This window comes from Coenobita brevimanus, chromosome 16 (genome assembly GCF_032717465.1).
Source record: "Coenobita brevimanus isolate Jiangsu-jjx chromosome 16, ASM3271746v2, whole genome shotgun sequence".
NCBI classification, from domain to species: Eukaryota; Metazoa; Arthropoda; class Malacostraca; order Decapoda; family Coenobitidae; genus Coenobita; species Coenobita brevimanus.
In genome coordinates, this window is record NC_136969.1 from 296,428 (window position 1) to 323,927 (window position 27,500).

The window sequence follows — 27,500 nt, forward strand, 5'->3', positions numbered from 1 at the left end:
GCAGACTCACTGCCTTATTCCAACTTTTATTTCGTAACAGCTCTACCTTAGCGATTTATTCTGCTAATTACACCTCAGTCTCCCTGTTTATGTTATTGATGAAAACTCCATGTTAGTGATGGGAAGGATAAATATTAAGGTGCAATATGGGAAATAAATCGCTAAGGAGCAGGTGTTGCGGAGTCTCCTGTGTTCCCTATAGAATTCGCTCTTGTCACATCAAGCTGAGTAAAATCGTCTGGAGGTGGCAGGAATAATAATAATAATAAAACTATATACTCCTTCTACTCAAACTTGGCCTAAAATTGCCACTGTCCACCTTGAGTGCTGAGTTATAACAGTAGGTCAGCATTAAAATATGATGCTAGTCACGAAGAAGTGCGGTGGCAACGATGTACAGCCACGCATTGTCTTTTTCTGCCACCGAACCGTGAAATGAGCCGTGAAAGACAGACAGCCTGGGCCATCAATCACGTAGGCTTCGTAACACCCATCCTGTAGCGATTTATTCTTGCTGTAACACCTTAACATTGTCTTGTTTAGTAATACCATATACAGTACATCTAATTAAAGTTGTGTGTGTGTGTGTGTGTGCGCGCTGTGAGGGTATTGAATTAATAAGTGCCAGTATACACGCATGTGATAATTAACTCCATGTTTAATTAATAGGTATACATGCTTCTTTCCTCTGTCTCATTTCAGCACACTCACTGCCATCCCCACGCCCACACCAGCAGCCTTAGCCGTCTCCGCAACATACAAGGTTCTTCAGGTGAGTTAGTAGTGTATTAAAGACACACACACACACACACACACACACACACACACACATCATCATCATCATCATCATCATCATCATCATCATCATCCAGGTGTAAAATCATGAGTTCTTAGCTAAGATGGCATAGTAGGATTCGTAACACCCATCCTTTAGCGATTTATTCTACCTATATGACCTTAACATTGTCTTGCTTATTAATTATATGGTTTTAATATAAATATAGTTTACATCAGTAACATGCATAAAGCTACTGAGGTGTGGAGTGCAGAATAAGTTGCCAAGGTAGAGGTGTTACGAAATAAAGCCAGTTGGAGTACCACCGTCAGTCTGCGTTGGCATGGACACCATAGGCTTTCCCGCCAGGAGGACAGTCCCTGTCATCAATTCTTCCGGAGGGGGGGGGGGAACTTCCGTGGGAGTTATTTTCAGTAATTCAGTTGTAAAGTTCCATTTAGCGGTTCTTTGTAAAGGGTAACGGCAAGGAATCTAGCGGTGTTAAAAACATTCTTATAAAGGTTCAGGAATATTGTACATGTTGTATTTCTGTGTAGCATGATTATGTATAATGTGTTACCTGATATTTCAGAAAAATTAGTCAGTATTTCTAATAAGCCTAGATTAAAATCGAAAGCATTTGGTCAGAAAATATATCATATTGTACATAACGAACAGCACATCAGAAGGGACACTTTGGCCATTTTGGCCTTATCTGTTCAATGACCCTATAGATTATCCAGATTCCCCCCCCCCCACCCCACCCATTTAGGAACCCCTGTGAGAGAGGGAGAGAGCAGCGTCCCCCTTCTCTCCTCGGTGGCCTACATAAAACTGACGATATTTCCACAAACGTAACTTCCGTGTGTGTGTGTTTGGTACAGGCGAGTGGGTACAGGGTCATTACAACACTGGCATCATTTATGTATCGCGTTTATACCTAAATAAGTATATTAAAGGCAAAAGTATTGGTGTTACAGTGGTGCCAAGTTAAACAGCAATACTGTCATCCCACATCGGTCTGACAAGCAAAGGAAAGCAACTCAGGTTTGTGGTTCAAGGGATATTGAAGGTTTATAATGTCAATGTAATGCGTAAATCATTGAATAATTATGTTACTGTCTTTACCACTAAGCTACGTATGGTGTAAATCAAGCACACGTTCCCAAAACAGCAAATATTTTTAATGTACGAGTTGAGTCTGCGTTGCCATGGAAACCACTCGTTTTCCCGCCAACACGAACGATCTCCATGTCATCCTGTCTCGTCGGTGGCCAACATAAAAATGACGATATTTCCATTATTTTATCTTTTTCGACTGTTTCTTTGGGGCAGGAGGGTGGGTGTATGGATAGTACAATACTTACACCACTTATTACAGTCGTTGAGGATAAAGATTATTTACGGCAAAATAATATGCTACACAGTGTTCTCAAGTATAATAAGACCAGTAGCCTGCCGAGTCAATCTTAACTCATAGCAAAATTACTGAGGCTTCTTGTTTTTAGTCAACTTAGGGTTCATGAAAAATTAATATTTTCAATAACGACTATTTTTTTGCCATTTCCCTTAATTGTATAACTACTCCTATTATAATAAAATCAAATTTGGTAAATGGCCAGCACAGCTAGATCTGGGAACTGCGTGGTGTTGTGAGACCTCGAGGTGTTGGTTGAACTGACAAATGTCTTTGGTCGAGCTGATTCATTGATTCAGTTCAACGAGATTAGATAACCTGCGTGTTTGAACTACACTCTCCTATGACTTTATTTTCACACACACAGCCACAACAGCACATCAGTACGGTTAATTACCATATATTATCAGCGACAAACACCTCAAGCAGCGTTAAAAAACAACCCCTGTTGTGGATCTTGCTGCTGAAATTATGAAGCTAGAATCTGCAGTCTTTGGCATCCATGTTGGGCCAGGGAGACCAACGCAACACAGAACTTACAAGAGTGATATCTTGGCGATTTCTTTCATTTAAGAGATAATTTTGTGCTATTGCTTGTATAGGCCAAGAGGCCAGTGTGTACCATCTTCAGGCGGACTACCAGCCTCCAGAATGACCTAATAATGATACAAGAGACAAACTTAGATCAGCCAATTAGTTACTTGCAAGGGTTTCTCTTCTTAGTGTTACAACTTGACACTCTCACCAACAACACCCTAAAAATGACGTCAGAATTAAACTAATTTTACCTTAGCGCCGTTGATCTATTTTGTATTATTATTATCAACTGATGTGACTGAGAAACTTGCCAGTTTGGGTATAGTTATGTAGTGAAGTTAAGGCAGACATCAAGTGCACATTAGCACCACATTAGCTGACGTGACACATTAAGTTCTAACAAAATATGACGTAATATTCATAACATTTCTCACCTTTACCTGTGTACAGGAGCCTTTTGTTTTCACTGGTATATCCCCCAAACACTTCACCACCAAACCAGGCTGAATATTTAGCTGGAAATACCTCCATACACACCGATTTCTGATACCGATTTACTTCCGTCAAGGAATATTTATCGTAAGAAATGGTTAAGATCATTTACGACTACGGTGCTACAGCCATGGCAGCCTCGCATCACCCCACACAGTTGCCAGATCACAGGGTGTCTCCGGAAGTTGCATGTCAGTAATTCAGTTAACAGAGAGACACGAATATCTCACAGAATGGTTTTGAATTATGACCGCTAAGACAGCAAGGACGAAATATGTAAGAGAAACTAGCAGTCTTTATAATATTCCTTTAATCTGGAACCGACATCAGAGGCCAAGGGTACTTTTACTGTTGGTAACATTGGTATGTACATCATTTTAGCTTTAAATACAATTATTCGACTATACAGGCGAGAACTAAGCTATGTGGGTATTGTAATATCGGTACAGCCACCCGTCTGCACCAAGGAAACAGTCCTACGCGATAAAATAGTGGAAATAGCGTCATTTTTATGCTGGTCACCGCGGAGTGAGGATGGTAGGAAGGTCGCTGTTGTGACCAGTGGTATCCATGGCAACGCAGACTCACCCTCGTATTCCTAATGGCCCTGGAGATAGGTAACACGTTTTCCTTAGCTATTTATTCTGCACATTACACCTCAGTAGCATCTTTTAAGTTACTGACGCCAACTATATCCATACTATAATGACATATAGCATATACTGTAATGTTTAGGTGTAATATATTTATTCTGTAACACTTCCTCCGTACTGATGTACTCTGCTCATATGCCTCATTATCTTCTCGTAATGTTAATACAGACATTGCTGTCAAACGAGATAAATAACATACAAAAGAAGGCTGACATGTAATACTGGAATAAATTGCTTCGTAAAATGTGTTACGAAACCCTAGATAAGTCCAGCCCCAGTAACAAGTAAAATCGTTTGAAAGTAGCAGGAGTAAAATGAATGATGGGTTATAGCAGTGCTTGTAATATTTATCTTTAGTGATAGTAAAGTAAATGCTACGTTATAGCAGTGCTTGTAATATTTATCTGTATTGATATAAGCTTACAGCAGCCTGGGTTGCACTCCCGTCACACTATATATTATTTTGCCTGTATCTCCTGGCATGTCTCTTTCTAGGTTTGTCTATGTCTACATCTATTTATGTCTAATTATCTATCTATCGCTACACGCTTGAGTCCCGTCAGGGTTGGCTACAAACGCGTTGTCGTCCGCCATCTGACTAACCTCTCTCCAACTCACACATCCCTCCCTCGGCTGCGTCTGTATGCCATCCCTCCGTCTCATCCTGGGTCGTCCATTCCCTCAGCCTCCCGTGTCACCTCGCTGACACACACTTGTACTCAGTGTTCTTTCTCCCTCCTCTCCACTTGGCCAGACCATCTCATAGTACAGTACATCTTTTAATGTGCTTCCCACAGTACATCTTTTAATGTGCTTCCCACAGTACATCTTTTAATGTGCTTCCCACAGTACATCTTTTAATGTGCTTCCCACAGTACATCTTTTAATGTGCTTCCCACTTCCACATCAACACCACCTCGCTCCATCACTTCTCATTTGTCTCTCTCACGTAATGGTGCCGTCAGATATTTTGGTGTTGCTGTTTCCATATGACTTTATATAGTTTAGGATAGACTTTTGGCCCTGAAGGATGGGATACAGTCTGCCTGAACCCCTTCACTGATGCACCACTCCTGAAATGGAATAACATGGTGTGCTGGTAGGAAGAGTGAGGTATAACGTTATGAGATATAAACAGTATGCAGTGTAATGTTAAGCTGTACATGTGTGTGTGTGTGTGTGTGTGTGTGTGTGTGTGTGTGTGTGTGTGTGTGTGTAATAACATGGTGTGCTGGTAGGAAGAGTGAGGTAACATTATGATATATAAACAGTATGTAGTATTATGTTAAGCTGTACGTGTGTGTGTGTGTGTGTGTGTGTGTGTGTGTGTGTGTGTGTGTAATAACATGGTGTGCTGGTAGGAAGAGTGAGGTAACATTATGAGATATAAACAGTATGTAGTATTATGTTACGCTGTACATGTGTGTGTGTGTGTGTAATAACATGGTGTGCTGGTAGGAAGAGTGAGGTAACATTATGAGATATAAACAGTATGTAGTATTATGTTACGCTGTACATGTGTGTGTGTGTGTGTGTGTGTGTGTGTAATAACATGGTGTGCTGGTAGGAAGAGTGAGGTAACATTATGAGATATAAACAGTATGCAGTATTATGTTACGCTGTACATGTGTGTGTGTGTGTGTGTGTGTGTGTGTGTAATAACATGGTGTGCTGGTAGGAAGAGTCAGGTAACAAAATACATTATGGGATATAAACAGTATCCAGTATAATGTTAATGTGTGTGTGTGTGTGTGTAATTAATAGGTATATAATTTACTATTGTCTCATTTCAGCACCGCCACTGCCACACCCACGACCACACCAGCAGACTGAGCCCCTCCGCAACACAAGACACCTCCAGGTGAGTTGCCTCCTCTCCTCCCTTAGTGCCATCCTCCTCCTCCTCCACCTCCCCCCTCAGTGCCAACCTCCTCCTCCTTTGTACTCCTTTGCACTCCTCCTCCCCCCCTCAGTGCCAACCTCCCCCATCTCCCCCCTCTCAGTGCCAACCTCCTTCTCCTCCTCCTTCACCTCCCCCCTCAGTGCCAACCTCCTCCTTCACCTCCCCCCTCAGTACCAACCTCCTCCTCCACCTCCCCCCTCAGTGCCAACCTCCTCCTCCACCTCCCCCCTCAGTACCATCCTCCTCCTTCACCTCCCCCCTCAGTACCATCCTCCTCCTTCACCTCCCCCCTCAGTGCCAACCTCCTCCTCCACCTCCCCCCTCAGTACCATCCTCCTCCTCCTCTCTTTCAGTGCCAACCTCCTCCTCCTCCTCCTCCTTCTCCTCCCCCCTCACCAACCTGCTTCTCCTCCTCTCCCTCAGTGCCAACCTCCTCCTCCTTCACCTCCCCCACTCGGTGACAACATCCTCCATCTCCCCCCCACACTGCCAACCTCCTCCTCCACCTTCCCCCCCTCAGTGCCAACCTCCTCCACCTCCCCCCCACACTGCCAACCTCCTCCTTCACCTCCCCCCCTCAGTGCCAACCTCCTCCACCTCCCCCCCTCAGTGCCAACCTCCTCCTTCACCTCTCCCCCTCAGTGCCAACCTCCTCCACCTCCCCCCCACACTGCCAACCTCCTCCTTCACCTCTCCCCCTCAGTGCCAACCTCCTCCTCCACCTCCCCCCCACACTGCCGACCTCCTCCTCCACCTTCCCCCCCCCTTAGTGCCAACCTCCTCCTCAACCACCTCCCTCTCTCAGTGCCCCCCCTCAGTGCCAACCTCCTCCTCAACCACCTCCCTCTCTCAGTGCCCCCACTCAGTGCCAACCTCCTCCTCAACCACCTCCCTCTCTCAGTGCCCCCACTCAGTGCCAACCTCCTTCACCTCGCCCCTCAGTACCAACCTCCTCCTCCTCTCCCTTAGTGCCACCCTCCTCCTCCTCTCCCTTAGTGCCACCCTCCTCCTCCTCTCCCTTAGTGCCACCCTCCTCCTCCTCTCCCTTAGTGCCACCCTCCTCCTCCTCTCCCTTAGTGCCACCCTCCTCCTCCTCTCCCTCAGTGCCACCCTCCTCCTTCTCTCCCTTAGTGCCACCCTCCTCCTCCTCTCCCTTAGTGCCACCCTCCTCCTCCTCTCCCTCAGTGCCAACCTCCTCCTCCTCCTCTCCCTCAGTGCCAACCTCCTCCTCATCATCATCTTGAGATATACACGCATTAAAGCAGCTCCGCATATCCAAGTGTTTCAACCACAAGCTTGAGTGAAGATAGGTGTCAAAGTGAATCAGATAAGTGTATAAGAGTCGTAGACATATTTCCCCCGTGTAAAGTATTTAAATAGATTTCATGTAAAAGTTTTAGAGCGGGTTAAAGGTGTAAAGCGTTCGCGTGTTCCTTTGTTTACATATACCGCCACCCTCCACTTCGTATTCCTGCCCTTTCCCGCCGTTATTTCTGGTCTCAGACATATTATAGTTTATTTTCCCGCAGATCAAGGTCAGTTAGAACGATATCTAACAAAAAGATTATCTTTTCTCACTAGTACAGTAAATGGTGTAGTGAACCAAAAGTGTATTTACCTACCAGCTCTTTGTTTTTGTTCTCACTATCATCCTTGTACGTCTTACTTTAAAGTCTAACGTAACAAATACTAACTAAGTTGCTTGCTAGTTTAGTGCAAGTGAATAGCATTGTCTTCTGTATAGAGTAACAACTTTGTGATTGATGTTACACCAGTGAAATAGTTTTTGCACTACAAACCGTTGTCCACTGAGTGAAGCTAGGTGTTTATTTTGATTTCTCCCCAACATTCCATTGTTATTTTCTTTTTTCCTTTTTCTCCCAGTGAATCAGTTTATGGTGTACTTCCACAATACATGGTAAGCTAGATTATACCATAGCAAGTAGATTTTCTTTACATTTTACACAGTTCATGGTAAGTTAGGTTGTACCATAGCAAGCAGATTTTCTACTCTTTTTACACTGGTAAAAGAATTCATGTAGGTTGGCTTGTGCTACAGCAGGTGGATTTTCTATTCTTTTTATACTGTTAAAGGAAGATAGTATACAAAAAGTAAGTGAATCTCCCTAGAAATTCAATTTTTCATTTATAGAGTAAATTGTCCATTTTTAACAACATCCCTTAACCAGTTGTATATTATTTTTATTTTCAGTTGTTCACTGAGAGAAGCTAGGTTTTTATTTTGATTTTTTCCCCAACATTCCATTGTTATTTTTTTTTGTTTTTGTTTTTCCTTTTTCTCCAGTGAATCAGTGTATGGTGTATTTCCACAATTCATGGTAAGCTAGATCATACCCTAGCAAGTAGATTCCCTTTTCATTTTACACAGTTCATGTTAAGGTAGGTTGTACCATAGCAAGCAGATTTTCTGTTCCTTTTACACTGGTAAAAGAATCCATGTAGGTTGGATTGTGCCATAGCAGGTAGATTTTCTATTCTTTTATACTGGTAAAGGAAGATAATATATAAAAAGTAAGTGAACCTCCCTAGAAATTCAATATCTCATATATAGAGTAAATTGACCATTTGTAACAACATCTATTAACCAGTTGTATACTATTTTTTATTTGTGTGGGATTGTGGAAATATTGCTGCAAGATGACATCTACCCTAAAGGCCTGCCAGGAGTGTACTGGTCGCTTTGCGGCTCAGTATTTTTCAAATTACTTTTCGACGCCTGTGTGCAAACTATGCATCTTGAGAAAAGATCTAGAAAATGGTTTAGCTGAATCGCAGAGAAATTACAGGGAACTCAAGGCAGAGTTTGAGACACTGAAAGAGTTTGTAGTGGCAAATGTAGGAGTCAGCAACAGCACTCGAGAAGGAAGAAGCGTACAAACTGAGCTCGTACAAGCCCCTGCCCATCAGGCAGTCACAAATAATAGTGTATCAGTATCTTCCTCACCCAGCGATTCAGTACGTTCCTCGCCAAGCGAAGTCCCCTTTACTATGGTAAGAAATGGCGCAAAACCCGGAAAAGATTCGAGGAAGCATCTTCCCATAACTACGTATAATCGCTACCAGATCCTTGCCGAAGCGGTAAATGAGACAGAAGAAACAAGGCTTATTGGGGACTCTATTGTACGCAGTCAGCTGGAGGAATTTTGTGGACGTGCCCCCATCAGCAGAAAGAGGTACTGTTTTCCAGGAGGTGGACTAAGTGATATCACAGAAGCCTGCGATGAGGTCACAAAAGATGCAAATGATCATACTCTATACGTTATCCATGTTGGTACAAATGATCTGAAGCACAGTAGATCAGAGGAATTGGTAGCAAAGTATCATGAAATGATCAAACGATTCAAAACTAAGTCCACTAATGTGATAATATCTGGTATACTCCCAAGGATCAAGGCAGAAAATAGTTTCTATGATAAGGCCTTCAGCACAAATAACCGGCTCAAATCTCTCTGCACGCAAGAGGGAGTCGACTTTGTCAATCTGTGGGACCAGTTTTATGAGCAACATACTCTATTCCAGAAAGATGGTCTCCATTTGAACTCAGTAGGAGCGGCACGGCTAGGTAGACTTCTACACGATAAAGTTGCCCTCTTCAGATCAAAAAACGCGGCACGTCCAGGAACAGTAACCTTAACGTAAATACCCACAAAGTCAGATCACCAACTGTTCGGAACGGAATTAGAGTCTGCTATGCTAACGCACGTAGTCTACGTAACAAGTTTGAGGATTTAGAATCTCTAATTTACCTAGAAAATTATGACATCATTGGCATCACAGAGTCCTGGATTAACACATCTGACCGTGACTTTCTAGCGGAATACTCACTAACAGGGTACAATATTTTCAGCTGTGAGCGACCACATCGAGCTGGTGGCGGTGTTTTACTATATGTGAAAACTAGTCTCCATCCCCTTGTGCTATCCAAACCCAGTATTACCAACATAGATGCCAGTTATGTTCAGCTAAGTATTAATTCACACAAAATAAATATATGTCTTATCTATCGTCCGCCAGCACAGTCAACTGAGACAGATGAAAAACTTTATGATCAAATTGCGGAAATTTGTTGTCAAGAGGATAGCGTAATTTTTGGAGACTTTAATCTACCGGTAACAAAGTGGGGTGAACCACTGACGGCACACTCAGGACAAGAGCTTTATACGAACCTTCAGGAAAGCGCCCTTTCCCAACACGTAGAATATCCAACGAGAGGAAACAATATCCTAGACATCATCTTGACTACAAATGATAACATAGTCAACAACGTTGAAATAGGACCTGAGTTTAGTTCCAGTGATCATCGAACTATACAGTTTAATATTACTACTGAAAAAGTAAAAGAAACGGAGAGCAAAGAAAAGGTCCCAGATTATCGTAGAGCTAATTTCAACAGGCTCAGAGCGCTACTTGCAACTGCAGATTGGAATCAAATGTCTGAAACCGATGACATAAACCAAGCATGGGAAATATTCACCGAAAAATTTAATGAAGTGGTAAAGTCATGTGTGCCACTACGTAACAGACGTCCAGCTGGAAATAGTAAACCAAAGTGGTGGTCCAGTGAAATAAAAGTAACTTAATAGCCAAAAAACAGGCATACCATAAATATAAAGCTACACAAAATAATGATGATAAATTACAATACGATAATCTACGCCGCACATCGAAAAGACTTATTAAACAAAGCAAAAGAGCACTGGAGATCCACATTGCTAATACGTGCAAATCAAATCCTAAAGAATTTTACAGTTACATTAGAAAGAAAAAGGTTATGACTACATCAATAGGTCCTCTAGAAACAAACAATGGCAGACACACTGAAAATGAGGTCGAAATGGCAAACATTCTTAACGATTACTTTGCGTCTGTTTTTACAGTAGAAAACACCACCAGAAACCTACTGTTACCCACAAACCAAGCAAATAGCACAGTCCTTAGTAACTATGCTATCCATAATAATGATATCCTTTCAGCCATAAATAGTGCGGACATAAACAAAACCCCTGGCCCCGATAAAATATCACCGAGAATTCTCAAAGAAGCAAAACATGAGTTACTGCTGCCACTCTCTGTCTTATTCAATAAATCATTAAGTACTGGGGAAGTTCCACGCGAATGGAAACTAGCAAATGTAACACCAATTTTCAAAAAGGAAATGAGTCGCACCCAGGAAATTACAGACCAATCAGCTTAACATCAGTAGTGTGCAAGTTAATGGAAAAAATCATAAGAGATAAAATAGTTAATTATCTAGAAGAAAATAATATAATTAAAGACTCGCAACATGGATTCAGACATCGTCGTTCATGCTTAACTAACTTACTGGACTTCTTCCATGATGTTTACAAATCATACGATGACTCAAGAGCAGTAGATATAATTTACCTCGACTTTCAGAAAGCATTTGACACTGTCCCTCACAAGCGTCTCATGAGAAAAATAGAAGCACATGGAATAAAAGGAAAGACGCTAAAATGGTTACAAGACTGGCTGTCAGACCGAAAACAGCGAGTTGTGATAAACGGAAAGGAATCCAAATGGCGTAATGTGATCAGCGGCGTTCCCCAAGGCTCAATACTTGGACCGATACTTTTTATTATCTATATAAATGACATTGATGAGGGTCTAAATTGTAAAGTATCCAAATTTGCAGATGATACTAAAATAACCAGTAAAGTCACTTCAAAATTACAGTGGCAGCAGTTACAAAATGACCTTAATACTTTAGCAAGCTGGGCAGAAAAATGGCAAATGAAATTCAACACAGAAAAATGTAAAGTACTTCATATTGGAAGTAACAATGTCCATGCAAATTACAAAATGAACAATATTCAGTTATCAAGTACAGACAGTGAAAAGGATCTTGGTGTGATAATATCAAATGACCTAAAACCAAGCAAGCAGTGTACCGATGCGGTAAAAATTGCAAACAAGCTAGTGGGTTTTATTGGAAGAACTTTCGAGTTTAAATCGGAAAAAGTCATACTTGCCTTGTACAACTCGCTAGTGCGCCCCCATCTTGAGTATTGTGTGCAATTCTGGTCTCCGTACTACAGAAAGGACATTGAAAAATTAGAGAAAATTCAGCGAAGAATCACAAAAATGGTACCACGACTTAGAAACAAACCATATGAGGAACGCCTTGGAGAACTTAAACTATTTAGCCTAACGAAGCGCAGGTTAAGAGGGGACCTTATTGAAGTTTTCAAAATCATGTTTGGATATGACAACTTAGACATGAATAAATATTTTGATATAGACCGGTCGAGTCAAACCAGAAGTAATGGCTGCAAAATCATGGGAAAACGATTCCAATCCCACGAAGCAAAATACTTCTTCTTTAACAGAGTTGTAAATATCTGGAACAGATTACCCTCAGATACCGTGAACAGTATCTCAATTGAGACATTCAAAAACAAATTAGACAAGTATTTGCACGAAAATCCTCAGCTGACTCTTTTTCTGTCCGAATAACTTGCTTTTATAGCTACGGTACATGTAAGTTCATGCCCCCTTAGTCTACAAGACACCCCGTAAACAATGTACCCGTACATAGTGTTGCGTCATGATATTATACATTTTCAATTTATTCGGTGCAAACAAAGCAATATAAGCACAGATTAGGATCTGCACAGATAACCCTGAGTTAACGGTCACTACTCTTACTTTCGACCTGTGATGGGCTGTGGATCACTGAGGGTCCCTGTTAGTCAAGTGACCACCATCGGGATTTTTTTAATGTACCAGGGGTCACTGCTTCAGGATGAAACTTGTGTACTGTCCCACATGGGAGAGTTCCTTGTCTCAGTGGAGTGAACGGAGCTATTGCCTGATTGACTGCTGCCTACCTAACATGCGCCAGGGAAGGTTGCCACACCACCCCTAAACATCCACTCTGTGCATTGCACATCCACACTGTGCACTGTGCAGTCCCCTTTTATCTAAGACACCCGTCCTATATACTTTTCAGTCTCCCCAGCGCAAAGAAAGCAATATAAGCACAGATTAGGAGCTGCACAGATAACCCTGAGTTAACGGTCACTACTCTTACTTTCGACCTGTGATGGGCTGTGGATCACTGAGGGTCCCTGTTAGTCAAGTGACCACCATCGGGATTTTTTAATGTACCAGGGGTCACTGCTTCAGGATGAAACTTGTGTACTTGTCCCACATGGGAGAGTTCCTTGTCTCAGTGGAGCAAACGGAGCTAGGGCCTGATTGACTGCTGCCTACCTTAAAAGCGCCAGGCAAGGCTGCTGCACCACCCCTAAACATCCACACTGTGCAGTGTGTAGCTTCCACGTTATGTCCACAGACTTCCCATTAACTCAATGTAACTGGTTTATAATGTCATGCCGTAACTATTATTTTATTTGTTTACTTTCTCTTTCAGGTTACTCTATCGGGTAGCTTATAGATAAAGTATTATAGAATGTGACTTTTCCTTTCCAGTGTTTCCTATAAAATTTCCATGTCAGTTTTTCCATGCTGCATGGTGGTTTTTCTCACTTTTTCCTGGAGGGTTTGGTGGTGGGGGGAGCCTTCTTGCTTTCCTATCCTTATCCTTCAACATGTAGAGTTAGATCTTGTAGTCATAGTTTTCTCTAACAAGCAGCCTCGAAAGGACCATAAGGTCTGTTGCTGTTTGCTTTCCTGTGTAATCCTGTGTAATCACCACCACCACCATCCCCTCCGTCTCTTCTTTCCCCCTTCTCCCCTCTTCTCCTCCACCTTGTCATCATACTCCCCCCTCCTCCTCCCCCACTCCCTCTTCCCCTCCCCCCACCCCCTCATCCTCCTCTTCCCCCACCCCCCCTCCTCCTCCTGTCCCCCACCCCCTCCTCCTCCTCCTCCTCCTCTCCCCCACCCCTTCATCCTCATCCTCCTCTTCCCCCCACCCCCCTTTTCCTCATCCTGTCCCCCACCCCCCTTTCCTCATCCTCTCCCCTACCCCCTCGTTCTCATCCTCTTTCCTCCACCTCCTTATCCTCTCCCCCACCCCGTTCATCCTCCTCCTCCTCTTCCCCCCACCCCCCTCATCATCATCATCCTCTTCCCCCACCCCTCATCCTCATCCTCTCCCCCACCCCTCATCCTCATCCTCTCCCCCACCCCCCTCATCCTCTCCTCCATCCTTCTCTTCCTCATCCTTCCCCTCCTTTCCCCCACCCCCCTCATCCTCATCCTCTCCCCTATCCCTTCATCCTCCTCCCCACTTCCCTCATCCTCCTTCCCACTTTCCTCATCCTTCTCACTCAACCTCTTCATCCTCCCCTTCTGCCCCTCGTCCCCCTTCCTCTTCCACCCCTAAAACTCATCCCCCTCCTTCTCGTCCCTTCCTCCTCATCCCCTCTCCTCTTCCTCCTCCCCATCCCCTCTCCTCTTCCTCCTCCCCATCCCCTCTCCTCTTCCTCCTCCCCATCCCCTCTCCTCTTCCTCCTCCTCATCCCTTCTCCTCTTCCACCTCATCTCCTCTGTCCCCTTTTCCTCCCCCTCATCCCCCCTCCTCCTCGTCCCCTCTCTTCCCCCTCATCCTCGTCCCCCTCCTAATCCTCTTCCCATTCCCAAGCCTCTTCCCCCTCCTAATTCTTGCCCCCTCCTAATCCTCTTCCCCCCCCCCTAATCCTCGCCTCCTAATCTTCTTCCTAATCCCTCTTCCTCGTCTCCTCTTCCACGCTGTTTTATGTTTTTCCTTTTTTATGTAGTCTTTATTCAATAATATTTTCGCCTGTGCAAATAAAGTCGTCGTCTGTGTGTTTTAATTCCAAAATATGGGAGAGCGAAAAATAAATTTGGTGAGCTGCGGGATTTATCAACAGGGCATCATAAGGCCCGGGTGTTGAGCAGTGGTACAAGCTTGCAGTTGTTGCCGCCAGGTGGCAGCACCAGTCTTGTCAGGAACAGCAAAACATAAGACCCCTTCCCTGTGCAACCAAAAAATACTGCAGTTCAAAGAATGACCAATAGATGGCAGCACTAACAATGTCTGGTGCTGCCATCTATTGGTCATTCTTTGAAATATCTTTGGTTGCACAGGGAAGGGGGCTTATGTTTTGCTGTTCCTGACAAGACTGGTGCTGCCATCTGGTAGAAAATATGTGAACTAATTGTACCAGTGGTGCCATCTGGTAGAAAATATGTGAACTAATTGTACCAGTGGTGAACACCAAGGCGTCATTCCCCCCTGTTCATCCCTGGGCCTGGTAAGTATTGTCTTGTACACTACTACAGAGGATACAGGAAACAGGGTAGGTAGTATTGCCACCACTTTATTTTGTACTCCAGTGTTCAACACGTTACATTCAAGGTACATTGTATATGAGGCTCAGGGCTGTGAAAAAGCATGTAAATAATGAAGGAAAATGTTAATGGAGAGAGAGAGTCAGGGGGGGGGGTTCTTTTCACAATTCATAACCCAGAAAAAAAGGTAAAGATGCTTCTGTGGACTCCGCCACGCCATATCAAAATATCAGACTGGATGGTTGTAGTGGTGGTAGTAGTAGTAGTTCTAGGCACAAGTTCAGCTGAAATGTGAACCCAGTGGACTGCAGGCTGAAATTGTGTAACTTGTTTCTCTGGCCAATCTCGATAATGAAAAAGTGAGAGACGACATGGCAAGGAGGGGGGGAGGGGGCAGGATAATGATAGCATGACGGGTATGGGATATGGGCAGGAAATCTGTGATAAATTACTGGTGATGGCTGGGAAAATAATAATCAGCAGTACACAATAATTCCAACCTGCAGTCCACTGGGTTCACATTTCACATGAACTACTACTACTACTTCTACTACTACTAAACCATTCAGTATTATAACTTTATATGGCGCGGATGAGTGCACGGAAAGCATTTTGTATTTTTTCTGGTACATAAATTGAGGAATCCCCTCCCCCTGTAATGCTCTCTTTCTCTCTCTCTCTCTGAAATCCCATCTCCCCTATCGCACCTGTCTCCCCCTTAATATTATTCTCTCTCTCTCTCTGACACTCCATCTCCCCTTATCATACCTGACGCCCTTAATTCTCTCTTTCACACATCCCCTTATTTTATGTACTCTCTCTCTATCATATATCATTTTATCCCTTTTCATACGTCTCCCCCTTAACTCTTTCTCACACATACACACACACATCCCATCTCATTTCCCCTTGTATCTTTTTTTTTTTTCTCTCCATCATGTATCTCCCCATTAACTTTTTCTCACACACAATCTCATCTCATCTCCCCTTATATCTGTATCCCCCCCCCTCTCTCTCTGTCACATCCCTGTATCATACATTTCCCCCTTATCTCTCTCTCATATCCCTTTATCATACATGTCCTCCTTAACACTCTCTGTCACATCCCTGTATCATACATTTCCCCCTTATCTCTCTCTCATATCCCTTTATCATACATGTCCTCCTTAACACTCTCTCTCTCTGTCACATCCCTGTATCATACATTTCCCCCTTATCTCTCTCTCATATCCCTTTATCATACATGTCCTCCTTAACACTCTCTCTCTCTGTCACATCCCTGTATCATACATTTCCCCCTTATCTCTCTCTCATATCCCTTTATCATACATGTCCCCCTTAACTCTCTCTCTCAAACAGACACACACACACACACACACACACACATCCCATCTCCCCTTCTATGTACCCTGCCTCACTCCCCTGCATAAGGTGTAGGGGGTAAACTTTTAATATACTGTAAAGGTCTAACTAAACAGTGTGGGGCAGTTATACAGTATACTGTATGTATAATATGTAATACTAAAGATGCCACTGCAATATGATCACTGGTCCTCAAAAATGGTTATATATATATATATTTTTTTATAAGTTTAAATATATAAGTTTTGATGTCCTTCCATATGATGTTAATACTGTTTTGCTGCCAGCTTGAGCAGTGGCAACTTTAGTGTTACATTGTACACTAATACTTACATTATACAGTGATGCAGACCAATGGTATAACTGACTGACAATACCAACATCACACAGGGCTGTACTCCAAACAGTACTTAGCACAAGAATAAAAGACAAAGAAATTTGGGCCAAGTTAAGGTAAACAGGGTATAGACAGGCAACTGAAACAAGATTTTAACAATGTACATACAGGAGTTTATTTATACAAAACATTCATTTACTATACATATACAGTACATGGCTATACTCTCCTCACCTTAACTTCCAATGCCAGGAACACATCATTTTCATAGCACTTCCTCATGACTAGCACAATATTCTAGGTAATCTCATTACAACTACTGTACATAATGGAAGAGATTAATTTTAGGCCAAGTTAGAGTAAAAACAGTATAGCAATATTGGTTGTGCATTGAGACAAACTATTAGTCTGACATTCTGTGAAGCCTTTGTGGATCTATTTTACATTAACTTATTCAGGCCATCACAAGAAACTAATGGCAAACTGACTGGCTTTTGCAGTGTTGTCTCTGAAAGCAAAACTTTTATGCCCCATACTGAATGGCTTCGGTAAAAATTCAGTGTGAAGTGGTTAAAAGCCACATTAATTTTTTTGCCAGCACACATCAGTGACTTAGTATGAATTAACTACTGGTAACAGCTTTAGACAATTGTCCTCCTGATGCAAAGGGTAATAGAAATTGATATAATGGAGCATTTAGAAAAAGATCCACTGATCCAGCTTTACTCATGTCTGTGTCTAAGAAACATGCTGAGCATTAAGCACAAGTCTGTCTTTATATATGTATTACAGCTCTAACCTGGGATTAAAAAGAGAGAGAGAGAGAGAAAGCAATGATGGAACCTCCCACACACACACAGCCTGCAATGTAAAAATGTCCTGTACATAATCACTTTAGTCCAGTTCAATTAATATACAACCATTTATATGTACAAAACACACCTACAGTATTTGCATGACCATCTTCTACCTATGGTCAATAAATAAAACTTCAGCAAGTGATATGACGGATGTTGGAAGCAGTGAGTTGAGGAGCTTGGACAACAGGGAGAGTGGATTGCTGCAGCCTGGTGGGGAGAGAGACACTGTGTTACTAGAGTAATAAGCAAAATAACTGCATAGGTAGAGATATTAGGAAGTTTACTGATGACAATATGGGCCTTGGTGTTATAGTACAGCAGGAAAAAGATCAATATCATGGTAATATTTCTTATTGTGCTGATGATCATAAATAACTGATCATCTTTATCAATATGATGTTTTTCCTGCTGCTGTAGTCCCAGGCTCCTCTGAAGGTGAACCAGTGAACTACAAGCTCTTATCTTGCAGTCAATCCTCCTCCTTTCAGGGGATAACAAGACTGGGTACATGGTTATATCAGTGCCACTGCATGAAGGCATCCCTCTATACTGGGTACATGGTTATATCAGTGCCACTGCATGAAGGCATCCCTCTATACTGGCTACATGGTTATATCAGTGCCACTGCATGAAGGCATCCCTCTATACTGGCTACATGGTTATATCAGTGCCACTGCATGAAGGCATCCCTCTATACTGGCTACATGGTTATATCAGTGCCACTGCATGAAGGCATCCTCTATACTGGCTACATGGTTATATCAGTGCCACTGCATGAAGGCATCCCTCTATACTGGCTACATGGTTATATCAGTGCCACTGCATGAAGGCATCCCTCTATACTGGCTACATGGTTATATCAGTGCCACTGCATGAAGGCATCCCTCTATACTGGCTACATGGTTATATCAGTGCCACTGCATGAAGGCATCCCTCTATACTGGCTACATGGTTATATCAGTGCCACTGCATGAAGGCATCCCTCTATACTGGGTACATGGTTATATCAGTGACACAGCATGAAGGCATCCCTCTATACTGGCTACATGGTTATATCAGTGCCACTGCATGAAGGCATCCCTCTATACTGGCTACATGGTTATCAGTGCCACTGCATGAAGGCATCCCTCTATACTGGCTACATGGTTATATCAGTGCCACTGCATGAAGGCATCCCTCTATACTGGCTACATGGTTATATCAGTGCCACTGCATGAAGGCATCCCTCTATACTGGCTACATGGTTATATCAGTGCCACTGCATGAAGGCATCCCTCTATACTGGCTACATGGTTATATCAGTGCCACTGCATGAAGGCATCCCTCTATACTGGCTACATGGTTATATCAGTGCCACTGCATGAAGGCATCCCTCTATACCATCTCAATACAACAAAATAACAAATTCCTACTTATATGTTTTCTGGTTCTGAATCTTACCTAACCTGATCTTTTAGTGGTCTTTGGGTAATAAGAAAATAATAATAATAATAATCTCAACATTAACAAAAACAATTACTGTATTGGGTGAGCAGTAGGACTGGGGAGGGGGTTGTGACTAAGGCCTATATTCTCATCAGTTAACAATTCTGCTTATTAAGCCTTACTATCCTCTTGTGTCATTTAAATCATTACAATACCTCCATACTCAGCATAAATGACATACAAATTGATACTAACCAGCCCTATCCAAAAATAATTAGCTAAGGAAAAGATGCTAGGCAGCTTCGTAAACTGATAATACAGAACTAGGAGTTATGCTGCTACAACACCAACTAATGGTATTTTGTGGCCTATTACACAGGCAGCTGGAGGTACTCAGTGCCAACGAGGCAACGGTTACCAGCCTCACTTGCCCACCCCTCAGATGTAACCCTTACAGTGTCCATCCAGCTGGACCACCTTAACCCACTAAACCACCAGCCACCATAGCAATTGACATGGTGTATAGCACACCATTTCACTTGTCACTCAGGGGCACTACATGAGAGAGAGAGAGAGAGAGAGAGAGAGGGGCACTGCATCAAGGAGTCAGGAGGGCATGGGGGCAACATCAAGCAGATATTGGAGGGGGGGGGGGAATGAGGATGGGGACAATATCAAGCAGAGGGGGAGATGGGGACTACATCAAGCAGAGCAGACAGGAGGACGAAGGCACCACACTGAATGGAGGAAGAGAGGACGGGGGGTCACTATCAAGTGAGAGGAGGGGGAAGGGGTGGGGACAGAGAAAAAGGGGGAAGGGAGAGAGGATGACTGCACCCCCACCTTTCACTCTTATTATAATTATTATTATTATGAGTGGGGGTATGTGGTAGGTGGGGGCGCTCAACATTCACTCACTCGATGTAATGCTGCTCTCAGGTGTCTGCCCTTTCCACTCTTCCATCCTTCTTTCCTTCATTTTTTCCTTGTCCTTCTGCCTACGGATGACTTTACACTCCCTCTTCTGTGTCTTTCTTTCCTTCATTCTTTCCTTTTCCTTCTGCCTGTGGGTGACTCTACACTAAGTGACAAAGCAAATGGTTTCCTGTACACCAGGAAACCATTTACTATGCTGGGTGGTAACCATATAACCAAATTATGGGGCCTGGTGGTTTAGTGGGTAATTAAGGCGCTCCAATCGGATTGAGCCGGTGAAGGTTTATATCCAAGGAGTGGTTGGGGTTTATTGCTCATGTAATGCCACGCAGGGTTGAGTGAGGCTGGTCACTCTCATCTTAAATGTCAGGACCAACTGCCTAGCCCCGGGCCCCTACGCTCCTCATGGGGCAACATGGGATTGGATGATGGATGGATTATTATGAGTAAGGGTGGGTGGGGGGACTACAATGAGTGGGGGAAGAGATAAACAAAAGGGAGAGTGGATGATTGCTCCCCCACCTTCCACTCTTATATTACAAGTATTATTTTTATTATGGTAAAAACAGCATCCATTACTATGAATTTTACAACCTTCACAAAAGACAAACGATAAAGAAGAAATAAGATCCTTTTTAATCAAGTGGACATTAAATGTATTTTACTTAAAATAAAAACTGTAAACTTAATACATTAATTACCTTGGGTATCAATGGGTGTAGGAAGATCAAGAAGGGTGACTATGAAAGCACACTTAGGTGACAACTGGCAGTCCATCTCACCCTTAAGGTAGCTGATGGCTTGTCCTCGCACCTATGGTGTGAATGGGATCAAGTGAATAACTCTTGATTGGTTAGATAACTTTTGGAACAAAATTGGTTAAAAAAGAATAATCAAATTGTTAGAAATTACTCTTCCATCCATTATACAAGTCAGTGCCTCATCAGTGGCACAGGTGCCTGGGTCTGCACTACTTAGTCCAGGCTGGATTATGAGGCAAGTGATCAGTTGCTCTTTCTTCAATAAGAGGGTGTTGGCAGTGAAGGGATGAAGGGAGGAGGAAGGGGCTGTAACTGAGAGAGAAGATGACAAGAATGAAGAGGAGGTGGAGGAAGAGGCTGGCACTATGTGAAAAAGGGGGGAGTAGCTGGCATTGAGAGAGGAGAATGGAGGAGGAAGGGACTGACAATGTTACGGAAGGAAAGGAGGAGCAGTACAAAGCTGGCACACACAGAATGGGGGAGAAAATGCTGGAATTGAGGTGGAGAGGAGAGAAGGAGAAAGGGGCTGACACTGAGATGGAAAGGAGGAGGAATAAGGAGCTGGCACAAAGAAAGAGAGAAAGGGGTAGTAGGCACTGAGAAACAAGAAGGAGTAGGAGGCTACAAATGAGAAAGGGGGGGAGGGAGAAGTATGGGAAGGGTACTGGGAAAGGAGAAGGCTGCAAATAACAAAGAGAGAGCAGGGGGGGGAGGGAGAAGGCTCTGTGACAGATAGAGGGTGGTTGGGGGGGGGGGGAAGGAGCTGGCAGCCTGGCACTGAGAGAAAAGGGGAGATGGAAAATACTAACACAGAGGGAGGAAGAATGAGAGGAGGAGGAGGAGGAAGAGGCTGGCACCGAGGGAGGAAGAGAAATGCAAACTGTGTTTACTGAAAAGTTACCAGTAATGAAGTTTCAATCCTATGATTGGTTGGCAAAAAATGTTCATTATGTGGGTAGCCTACCAGTAAAATATACCTGACCCTTTCAATATGACGTCTTTAAAATATTCATTTTCATTATTCACAGACAATTTACATTAATTGTATTTTACCTTGAAGAAAGTACTAACAGCATCTTGGCTATAAGAGGTTAGTCTCAGTCTGATAAAATTTTCAGAAGAAATGTTACAAATAAATAAATAAAAAATACACCATTATCATCATACTGAAATGTTTAGGTCCAAAACAAAAAACATTATCCACAGACAATTTAAATTTACTATATTTTTTAAGAGTACTGTACTAGCATCTTGGCTGCAGGCTGTTTGTCAAGATTTGATAAAACTGTTAGAAGAGTGAATTTCAAAAATATAAAATACATCATCATACTGAAAAGTTTAATGGGTCCAAAACACAAAAGGTTAAACTTCAGTAGTTTCTTTAAATATATGCCCACTATTGATAGATTATTTCCTTCAACATTAAATGAACCTCTAGTGATGAGGTGTCTGAAAGCTATATTTAAGTCCTTCAGTTATGTCTCTTGATGTCTTGGCTGGAGGTAAAAAATAATAAAATGAAATATATATAAACCAATCAGATAGGTATATGTGAAGTTACAGAATGTGGTGAAAGTTTCTTGGCCTATTTAATGGAGCCAGCATTCTGTGGGCTTGAATGATGAGTGAATGGAAGTGTGGCCCACTGAAGTGGGCAAACTTAGGCTGTCTGAACACTGCTACTCCTCACCCTGCCCTAGACTGGGAAAGGAGGCCTGGATGATGATGATGATATACCAATTATGAAAAGATAATAATAAAAACTATGCCAAAAATGCCATGCCAGATTTGTCAGTAAGTCCACCTGACAGACTGCATCATCCAGATATCAGTGAAGGTTCGTTACCTCATGATAAAATACAAAGCTGGACACATACAGACAAGCAAAGGTAACTACATACGGTGACAGCAACCACAAGCAGATATGACTAACCTTGCATCATCCAGGTATTGGTGAGTGACTGGAGGCGTTTACCAAGAGACAGTGCTTTTGTGGGCGACACTGGAGGTCTTGTGTGTTGCTGCTGCCCCTCCACAGTGAATGATGGGCAGTGTGGCTGATCAGTTTCAGCTGCCACACTAACAATCCTGCTCGCTGGCTCAGATCTGATACTTGCCGAATGCCCTGTGGGATAACAAGTCACTTTAGTCCCTTCTCTGCAATTATACGCAGCTTCAGTTCTGTATAATCCTGTTATATACAGACAATTTTATTCTGCTTGGGTAAATATAACAAACTGGAGAGGTCAGACACACCACTAGAACTGCCTGTTCATACACAGCATCCCAATATTTCTCCCCCAATTCCTACCTAAGAACAGGGATGAGGTAGGATCCCCCTTCCTGCCCACCAGAGAGAGAGTATAACAATCACACAGCATACCCAGTGACATATGCCACAGTCATTAATACATCACCTAACAATCTGAAGTAATGGTTCCACCTTATAAGTACAACCTGGTTAATCATCTTCCTTGTAGCACTTTTTAACTCCTACTGTACCACCTACACTTATAAAGTATTAAAGGTACCACTCAACTTTTTCTCTGCCATCCACACATACACTACTCAAAATGACAATGCAGTTACTTATACAAAACCCTAATACAAAAGTGCTCCTGATGTTACCAGTAGTTATGTTTATGGAAATCTGCTCATATAATAAGTACATAAGCTATGGGCAAAAATGGGGACTGGGTGTATAACCACCACCAACTTAACATCTATAATGCTATATATATAAGGCAATTGTAAACAAGACTAAAGGTTAGTTATATCTAAAACACACAAAATTAGCAAATAATAGTGCATATCTATTGGAATGGATGCATGAAGATCCCAAGACAGGCTATTGGAATTGAAACCACATCCTCAAACTCCTGACGCTGGCTACTGATTGCATACACGTCATAAACACAAGTGAAGTAACCCTTAAAGGATTACTGCTGCTGGCAATACATAGGAATAATTTATGTTACTATTGCCACAAGCCTTAATCCTGTATGGAGTGACCAGAAACAAACTGCTTCCACACTGCCCTGTCCTTTGGCTGCCCTCCCTCCAACTCATATCCTCCTCTCTCATTTATCTTTCCAGTTCATCCTCCCATCTTACCCCCGGTCTCCCCCTCCACCTCATGCACACACACTGTCCCAGCCAGTCTCTTGTTGTTCATCCTCCCCACATGACAAATAATTATATGCCCTTAATTAACCCACCAGTACACAGAAAATTATTAACATGTTACCAAAATCCAGAATGCTTGATATCTTAATCTTGTCCCAGCTGTTGTAATGTCTGAGGTGATACACTGGCAAGTAATTAAAATAGTGCCTACCCAAATAACAGCATCAACAAGCCTCCATAAGTTTACTAAAAAATGGTTTAGTTTTGTTACTTTGATATTCATCCAAATGACTTCATTATGAAGTGTCTGTTAACTAAATGAAGACAGATGTAGTACACAAGCCATGTTACAAACAATATAAGCTTTGTAAAGTATATGAAGAGGGATGCTCAGCTCCCTTCCTATCCCCAGAAAAGTGGATGGTGAACTGCAGGAGGAGGGCAGCTTCAGCCCACAGTTCACTGGGTTCACATTTCAGATGTGCTTTAGGACACTACTACATGTGCTGTGTGGTGCTGGTGCAGGATTTGTGCATTACACTACATGTGCTGTGTGGTGCTGGTGCAGGATTTGTGCATTACACTGATAAAATATAATCAATATCACCTGTAGTGCTGCCAGGGGGTTGGGTATGGCCTGGGGCATTCCAACAGACAGGTACTTGTTCATAATAATTACACTGACAAAATATAATAAACATCACCTGTAGTGCTGCCAGCTACGGCCTGGGGCATTCCAACAGACAGGTACTTGTACATAATAATTACACTGACAAAATATAATAATTACACTGACAAAATATAATAATTACACTAACAAAATATAATAAACATCACCTGTAGTGCTGCCAGGGGGTTGGGTATGGCCTGGGGCATTCCAACAGACAGGTACTTGTACATAATAATTACACTGACAAAATATAATAAATATCACTGGTAGCGCTGCCAGGGGGTTGGGTACGGCCTGGGGCATTCCAACAGACAGGTACTTGTACGGTATATAATAATTACACTGTCAAAATATAATAATTACACTGACAAAATATAATAAATATCACTGGTAGTGCTGCCAGGGGGTTGGGTACAGCCTGGGGCATTCCAACAGACAGGTACTTGTACGGTATATAATAATTACACTAACAAAATATAATAAATATCACCTGTAGTGCTGCCAGGGGGTTGGGTACGGCCTGGGGCATTCCAACAGACAGGTGCTGGTATTGTCATAAGTGCTGCAGTGAACCCATTTTCATTGTCCTCTTCTCTCCTCTCATTGCTGCAGCCTTCAGATGACCCCAGTGACCTGGATGATGCTGAAGATGGTTTGGTTGATGACCAGAATGATGTATTGGTTGATGCTGTTGATGATGAGGGTGATGATCCTCCAACTAGCGCATGCACCAGCTGAGCAGAGCAGCCACTGACCTCAGTACACAGCTCTGTAAGTGTTGGGAAAGATTTAGTGTATGACAAAGAAATAAATAACTACATCAATTCATCCCAACTCTTATTCAGCCATTAAGTTAAATAAGTAAACTGAAGTGTCAATGAAAGTGTTAAAGCAATGCATAAAAGTACATACAAGATTTTCATGTTAGGAAAAAAAAATGAATGAACACCAAGATTATTAACAGGAATGAACACCAGGAATATTAACATGAATGAACACCAATATTATTAATATGAATGAACACCAATATTATTAACATGAATGAACACCAATATTATTAACATGAATGAACATCAATATTATTAACATGAATGAACACCAATATTATTAACATGAATGAACACCAATATTATTAACATGAATGAACACCAATATTATTAACATGAATGAACACCAATATTATTAACATGAATGAACACCAAGATTATTAACATGAATGAACACCAAGATTATTAACATGAATGAACACCAAGATTATTAACATGAATGAACATCAATATTATTAACATGAATGAACACCAATATTATTAACATGAATGAACACCAATATTATTAACATGAATGAACATCAATATTATTAACATGAATGAACACCAATATTATTAACATGAATGAACACCAATATTATTAACATGAATGAACACCAATATTATTAACATGAATGAACATCAATATTATTAACATGAATGAACACCAATATTATTAACATGAATGAACATCAATATTATTAACATGAATGAACACCAATATTATTAACATGAATGAACACCAATATTATTAACATGAATGAACACCAATATTATTAACATGAATGAACATCAATATTATTAACATGAATGAACACCAATATTATTAACATGAATGAACATCAATATTATTAACATGAATGAACACCAATATTATTAACATGAATGAACATCAATATTATTAACATGAATGAACATCAAGATTATTAATAAAGTTTGCATAAAAGTACATACAAGATTTTCACACAAGGATAGGGAATAGATGAGGAACTGTACAGACTGAATATGCAAGGGACAACCTCAGTGAGAAGACCAAATGTGTCTGTCACAGTTTACCAACCAACATACCTTAATGGTCCAACCAGCAGTGGGATCAGTTGTAAATAAAGGTGTGGTAGATTAGCAGCAGCAGCAGCAGGGTGAGGGGTGGTGGTTCTGGTATGGGGGTGGTGGTTCTGGTATGGGGGTGGCGGCCATCTCAAAGTTTAACCACTACACCTGCCCCAGATCCCAGCAGCCATGCCAGGACGTCCCTGCTGGCGTGGCCTCGGGTCAAGGTGATAGGCCAATAGTGGTGGTCAGGAGTGTCTGCTCCAGCGTTGGCGCCACCACCTCGTACTTCACTCCAGGATACTCACACACTTCTTGAAATCTGGATGGGATGGTAGTGGAGTTTGAATGTTATATACAGTAGGCTGTTTGTGTGTCAACTTTCCTGACAGCACAACAACAAAGGTCACTGCTAGTGTGTGTTTCTCAAAAAAAATCATACATGACTGCTTAAAAACCCAACTGTTACAATGAAAATCTTCAGACTCTGAGGTAAACTGAGAGGAGAAAAAGTTTTGGCATAAAAATAAATTGCACAGTTTCCTCTTCATTTTTTTTTTTTTTACCTGTAGAATGTAAACCTGTCCAGACCACCACTTCATCACCAAAACACCACCAGCACTAACATTCTCTGCCAATGTTGTCAGTTCCAGGCACTTTGGCCAAGAAGAAAGTACAGACAGTACTCAGCAAATGGGGGTTAGGTAGGGTCCAGAAATATGGAAAATAGCAAATGGGGGTAGGATAGGGTCCAGAAATATGGAAAATAGTAAATGGGGGTTAGGTAGGGTCCAGAAATATGGAAAATAGCAAATGGGGGTTAGGTAGGGTCCAGAAATATGGAAAATAGCAAATGGGGGTTAGGTAGGGTCCAGAAATATGGAAAATAGTAAATGGGGGTTAGGTAGGGTCCAGAAATATGGAAAATAGCAAATGGGGGCAAGATAGGATCCAGAATTATGGAAAAAGAAAAGTACAACAGGTAATGCAGGATTCAGAAACATGGAAAGAGGGAATATGTAAGTGGCATGATGGTGTGACTTACCCAACCATCACCTTGACCTGACAAAGGCGACCTGTGTCAACATCTACCAGCATGACCAGTCAAGGCTCAGCGGCCAGCACATAC

General features: G+C 42.2%; 1 long non-coding RNA gene across 1 annotated transcript in view; it reads right to left on the reverse strand.

Annotated features, from left to right (window-relative positions):
* Positions 1 to 17,742: 17,742 nt before the first annotated feature.
* LOC145390897 (uncharacterized) overlaps positions 17,743 to 27,500 on the reverse strand; it is a 12,062-nt gene continuing 2,304 nt past the window's right edge. Inside the window, exons 2-5 of the long non-coding RNA XR_013895748.1 lie at positions 25,006 to 25,265; positions 22,653 to 22,844; positions 20,660 to 20,771; positions 17,743 to 17,804 (exon numbers count right to left, since the gene is read on the reverse strand). This is a non-coding gene — a long non-coding RNA (uncharacterized LOC145390897). The remainder of the gene's footprint in view (positions 17,805 to 20,659; positions 20,772 to 22,652; positions 22,845 to 25,005; positions 25,266 to 27,500) is intronic.